The sequence below is a fragment of the Chlorocebus sabaeus genome, chromosome 8 (genome assembly GCF_047675955.1).
Source record: "Chlorocebus sabaeus isolate Y175 chromosome 8, mChlSab1.0.hap1, whole genome shotgun sequence".
NCBI lineage: Eukaryota > Metazoa > Chordata > Mammalia > Primates > Cercopithecidae > Chlorocebus > Chlorocebus sabaeus.
In genome coordinates, this window is record NC_132911.1 from 7615072 (window position 1) to 7620802 (window position 5731).

Below are 5731 nucleotides of genomic sequence, written 5' to 3' on the forward strand. Positions count from 1 at the left end.
GAAAGACAGTCACCAGCAGGCCAGAATCTAAGTCCTAGATACACAACATAGTTTTATTTTCATATGCATGAAGAGAGAGGAAACTGTGAGAAGTGGACACATATATTTTAAAAGACCACAGCTTGGGGGCCATTTGATGCAGGGGCCAAGTGCTCGGCAGTGAGTAAGACAAGTCCCCGAGGCATCTCAGCGTGGTAGCAGTGCCAGTTGTCTTCAGTTCTCCCCTCCGGACTGACTCTTCGCCTTGCCCGAGGCCATGGGAGCTGGTTTTTATAGACTGCATGGAGACTCCAAGTCGTTGGCTTCCGGTAAGGTCTGGCCAACGCTGGTGGTCCTAGCAGAGGGGCAGGACACGTATCGTCTCCTGCCAGGTCACTGGGGGTTGGCTGCAGTCCTTACCAACAGCACAGCTCAGATATGGGGGACCAAGGGTGGCAAGCAGTGTCTTTGGGGCCGACTGTAGCCCCACACCCACCCTCAGGGCTGCAGCCGCAGGTGGAGCGCTCTGCCATCCCTCCTGGGTTTCCTAACTCTACTCCTCACTTTGTAAACAGCTCCTTTGCGCAGGAAAGAGAGAAGCAGCCATGTTCTGAGCTATCAGAGTCCTCCGCTATGGAGGACAGGGAAGGACTGAAAATGTTTCCACAAAGACCCGCCTACAAAATGGGTGTTCAGAAGCTTTGCTTCTGGAGGTAAAATCCTGAGTCATTCAGAAAAGCCTGGAAATCGAATTCCACGGGAAGAGTGCTTGCCGTGAGCCATTTATCAAGCAGGGTCTCAAGGGGACAGAGAGTTGAACAAAATTTCCTGCCCTAAGGAGCTTATAATCGGTATGGAAACATTCATTTAAATCAAGGCTAATTTTCCACAGGTCCTGGATAGCAGAGGTTCCCTGCTTTTGGTACAGATAGCAGTGCCGTGCAGTCTGCAGCGTAGGGCATAGGTGGGGGACCTGCACGGGACAAGAGGGAAGTGACGTGGACTTAAAAAATGAAAGAAGTGACCTGGTAGCTGCCGCAGCAGACGGAGGATAAATGCTCTGAGGGGAAATGCCATTGTGAAGTTGTGGGTAACGGCCACCTCCTGAGGAAGAAGCATCAGAAGAGGAGACAGAGACAGGGGAAGACTGCAGCCCAGGACAGCGGCCCACAAATACCCTGGTGTGTGCTTGAGGATGGATCTCTTCAGCACCAAGTCAGGGCAGACACAGCGGACGAGTGGAGGGAGGAGTCCCTGAGGCGAGGAGCGATCTTTAAGGGCGCACAGTTTTATGCGGGGGAAGGCTGGAAAGGACCTAGTGGGGGTAGGGGATGCAGGGTGAGTGGGTGGGGACAAGAGTGAGTCAGGGGCGATGGAGGGTGAGTGAGTGGGGATGGAGGGTGAGTGGGTGGGAAGGATGGGGATGGAGGGTGGTTAGGTGGGAAAGGAGGGTGAATCTGGTGGAAATGGAGGGTGAGTGGGTGGAAATACGGGGAGAATCTGCGCCCTGCTCACTGTGGACTTGGAGAGTTCCCCCTTGAGTATGGCTTTGCCTCCCCAGGTCATACCTCTCTCGTACAGATGTAGTGACTCAAGCAGGAGCTTCTCGTGTCGTGCACTGGAAGCAGCACAACATGGGCAGGGCCAGCTCCTGTCCTTCCTGAGGGTCTGTGAGGAGCACCTGGCTATCTGCACTGGCTCAGCCTTGCCCCTGGACAGGTGGGTCACGGATGTGTGACCTTGGGCTTCTGTGACAGACACGGCTGTTTCCACTGTCTCCGGACGTCAGTGTACGCTGTGGACAAATGCAGCCGGTCTACGTGAGGTCCATTCTGCACTAAGGACGGGATGGGCTGAAATGCAAACTCCAGTCCAGACATAGCTGGAGGATGAGCGACCCGCCGCTGGGACTCAGGAAAAGTTACTGTTTTGGTTGTGATCCAATAGATAACATTTAGGCTAACAGACGTCTACAAAGCCACCACTAACATTCTGATAGAGAAAAGAGCAGTCCCTGAACTCTGGGACCTGGTCTGATGCTTACAGGATGGCCCTGGTGTGCTCCTGTTGGCCACAAAGCTTCTCACAGGACACCAGCCTCTGACACAGCCACCAGAGACCGTGACACAGCAAGTCCAAAGGTCACCATGCAACCACAAAACACCAGGCTCCTCTTTCCCACTAAATGAGTGATGACTGCTTCTTTACCCATGGCAGCTTTATGCTTGAGTCCCTCCCTACAGATACAATTGACTGCAATACATTGCCCCCAACCTTGAGTAGGCCCTGCTTCCCTAGACCCTCCCCAGATTCACCCAGCAAAGTCCAAAGCCTGTAAGTTCTTTCCAACCTCCTTTCACTGAGCGGCCCCACAGTCCCCACAGCATGCGTGCTTCTTTGCTGAGAAGAGTCATAAACCCAAGTGGGTCAGTTACAGGGGATTCCTGGTAGTCTTTGTCTGAAGGGCGTTAGCACAGCTGTCTCCAAATGCCATGGTCGTGCTCCATGGACCCAGCCACAAAGGTCCAGATGGCGGCTAGTGAAGTCCAGTGCACCACCCAGTCCCTTCTACCCAAGACAGCAGTGAGTATTCAGTCCTGGGAGCTGGTGACAAGAAGAAGGCCCTTCATCCATCCCCACTGAGGTCCTCTGTGTCCTTCCGCAGGCAGAGGCATGAGGTCTCCTGGGGTGAAGCGTCATGAATACTCAAGTCTGGTTATTTTGGGTAATTGCAAAACCTGATCCGTAGGGGCTCCATGAGGGCAGGGAGCCAACGTGCTCATCTTCAGGTCTCTCCCGATGCACTGGTTTTCATTCTCCGGCTCTTCCCTTCTTCTCAATAATAGAAAATGGGCTAGGCACAGTGGCTCATGACTGTAATTCTGGCACATTGGGAGACTGAAGTGGGTGGATCACCTGAAGTCAGGAGTTCGAGACCAGCCTGGCCAAAATGATGAAACGCCATCTCAAATAAATAAATAATTAGCCAGGCATGGTGGTGGGTGCCTGTAATCTCAGCTACTTGGGAGACTGAGGCAAGAGAATCACTTGAACCCAGGAGGCGGAGGTTGCAGTGAGTCGAGATTGCATCACTGCATTCCAGCCTGGGCAACAAGAGTGAAACTCCGTCTCAAAAAAAAAAAAAAAAAAAAAAAGGAAAATGTCCTGGAACAGACCTTAAAGTCTCCACCTGCTGTGCCTTTTTGCTGCCCATACCCAGCCACTGAAGCTCCAGGTCAGGACCTGGAAAGTCACTTTCAGCTGCATCTTCTAGTCCTCGAGTTTCCTTCTTAGTCACTGCACTAAGGGGCTGTTCTGGCTTTATGCACTCATCTCCAGGGACAGCCTTGTCCACCTTTGGGTAACTCTGTCTTAAAACCCTGTCTGGAACCCTGAGGAGTTTCTTCATGGCTCATAAGAAACTGCAGGAAGAAAATAGAATCTCTCCTCTACAGAACGGCGTTGGGTCCTGGAAGATGACAATCATGTCCCTGTTAAGCCGACCTGCTGCGGGTTCCTGCAGCGTCTCAGAGGGGACTCCATAAAGCTCTCACCTGCTTCTCCCACCGACGCTGTGGGCACCTGTCACATCTCTTCTGTGTGGCTCTGTGATCCTAATGACTAGCATCCAGTAGGTGCTCAGCAAGCATTTTTGAATGAAGTGTCCATTTATTAGTCCTCTCTAATAAATGTATATTTTATGATCCTTTTCATCACTGGGCAATACGCTTTCTGGAGGCATGAAGTGAGGAGAAGCCCATGCTGGTCCACAGGGCCTCGAACACCAAGTACATGCCTTGATTTCTACATACTCAGTGCCTGTCATACTCAAATAATACTCCTTAAATGAATGAATGAAGAGTATTTCTAGGTTTTTAGGCTATTCAAGGGCTAGAAAGTTGGAAAAGAATGAGTAAATTCCCCATATCCCACCCTTACTTTTACCCCATAACACAAATGCCGTTGAACCAGGATATGCACTCAAGCCTAAATTCATGCCTACAGCCCCCCTCGTTAGTGAATTCATGCTGTTGAGAGACTGCATGGAGGAAGGACTGAGATGCTGGGATAGCACAGTGAATGGAACGATGAATGATTTTGTTCTCTTAACAAACTTTTTTTTTCTTTTTAGATAGAGTCTTGCTCTGTCACCCAGGCTGGAATGCTGTGGTGTGATCTCAACTCACTGCAACCTCCACCTCCCAGTTCAACTGATTCTCATGCCTCAGCCTCTTGAGTAGCTGGGACTACAGGTGTGTGCCAACATACCAGGATAATTTTTGTATTTTTAGTAGTGACGGGGTCTCACTACATTGCCCAGGCTGGTCTCGAACTTCTGGCCTCAAGTGATCTTCCTGCCTCAGCCTCTCAAAGTGCTGAGATTACCGGTGTGAGTCCCTGCATGCAACCCAAACTCTTGTTATCTTCACCTGTGGTATGGAAAGTTTGTAGCCACTTGTCTGCCAAACCTGATTGGCTTATGTGGCTGGCCAGGAGGATGCTGATGGTCTGAGAGCTTATTGCAGAAAGTGTCTGCACATTCCCTTAGTATGTGTCAGGCTGAGCTAAGTTATTCTACTATTCCTTTTCCGAGCTCTAATATTGTCCCCTAATCCAGAAGTGTTTGGAGAGAATAAAAACTACCCATTCTGGTTGGGCACGGTGGCTCACGCCTGTAATCCCAGCACTTTGGGAGGCCGAGGTGGGCAGATCCCTTGAGCTCAGGAGTTGGAGACCAGCCTGGGCAACATGGCAAGAACCTGTCTCTACAAAAAATACAAAAAAGTAGCTGGGCATGGTGCCCACCTGCAAGTAGTCCCAGCTACTTGAGAGGCTGAGGCAAGAGGATTGCTTAAGCCCTGGAGGTCGAGGCTGCAGTGAGCCATGATCGTGCCACTGAAGTCCAGCCTGGGGGACAGAGAGGTCCTGTCTCGACAAATAAACAAATGAAACAAAACAAAACAAAAATACCCATCCCCAAATAGCATCCAGCTCTCTGTGTGCCTTTCTCTTTGATGGTTTATGACTGGACTTCCTTAATCAGCTACAAAGCAAGGCTTAAAGAAATGATGGAAATACCCAGTCACAAAGAACACGTTAAAGTGGAGGAGTCAGAGAGGAGAGTGCGAGAGGAATGGACGTTTGCTCCCTTCTTGTTGGATGGGCTTAAATCATGGATAGTGTCTCACATGGAATGGAGGTGGGAACAAAGCTTGGAGATAAAGGAGACGGGCTGGAAAGCAGCAGTGGGGGCTGGAAGGGAACTGCTGGCTGGCCAGGCTTCAAGAAGGGGAGCTGCGCATTTCACAAAAAAATACATTTATGTGGCTGGCCAGGAGGATACTGATGGTCAGAGCAAATTGCAGAAAATGTGTGCGTGTGCCGTTAGCATGGGGGAGGCTGAGCTAAGTGAGTCTACTCTTCCTTTTTAAGGGCTCTAATATTGTCCCCTAACCAGAAGATACGGGAATCTTAGAATGATGTTTGCATTTTCAGTTATGTTAGTTGTTACAAGCACACAGTCCTTATCTACTCCCAGAAAGCATTCACATTATCTTACCAGGAGACTTCATAACATAATGCAGTTAGAATATACGAAAATGAGATTCATAACCACTAAGTGTGAGGCAAAGCTAATTGTAACAAGAACCCCGAATAAAACAGGAATCTAGGTTTTACCTTTGTGTTTCCTAGAAGCCACAGCAAAAACATAAAACAGGGGAACCTATAGCTCATAAAAGGCAGCAGGCAA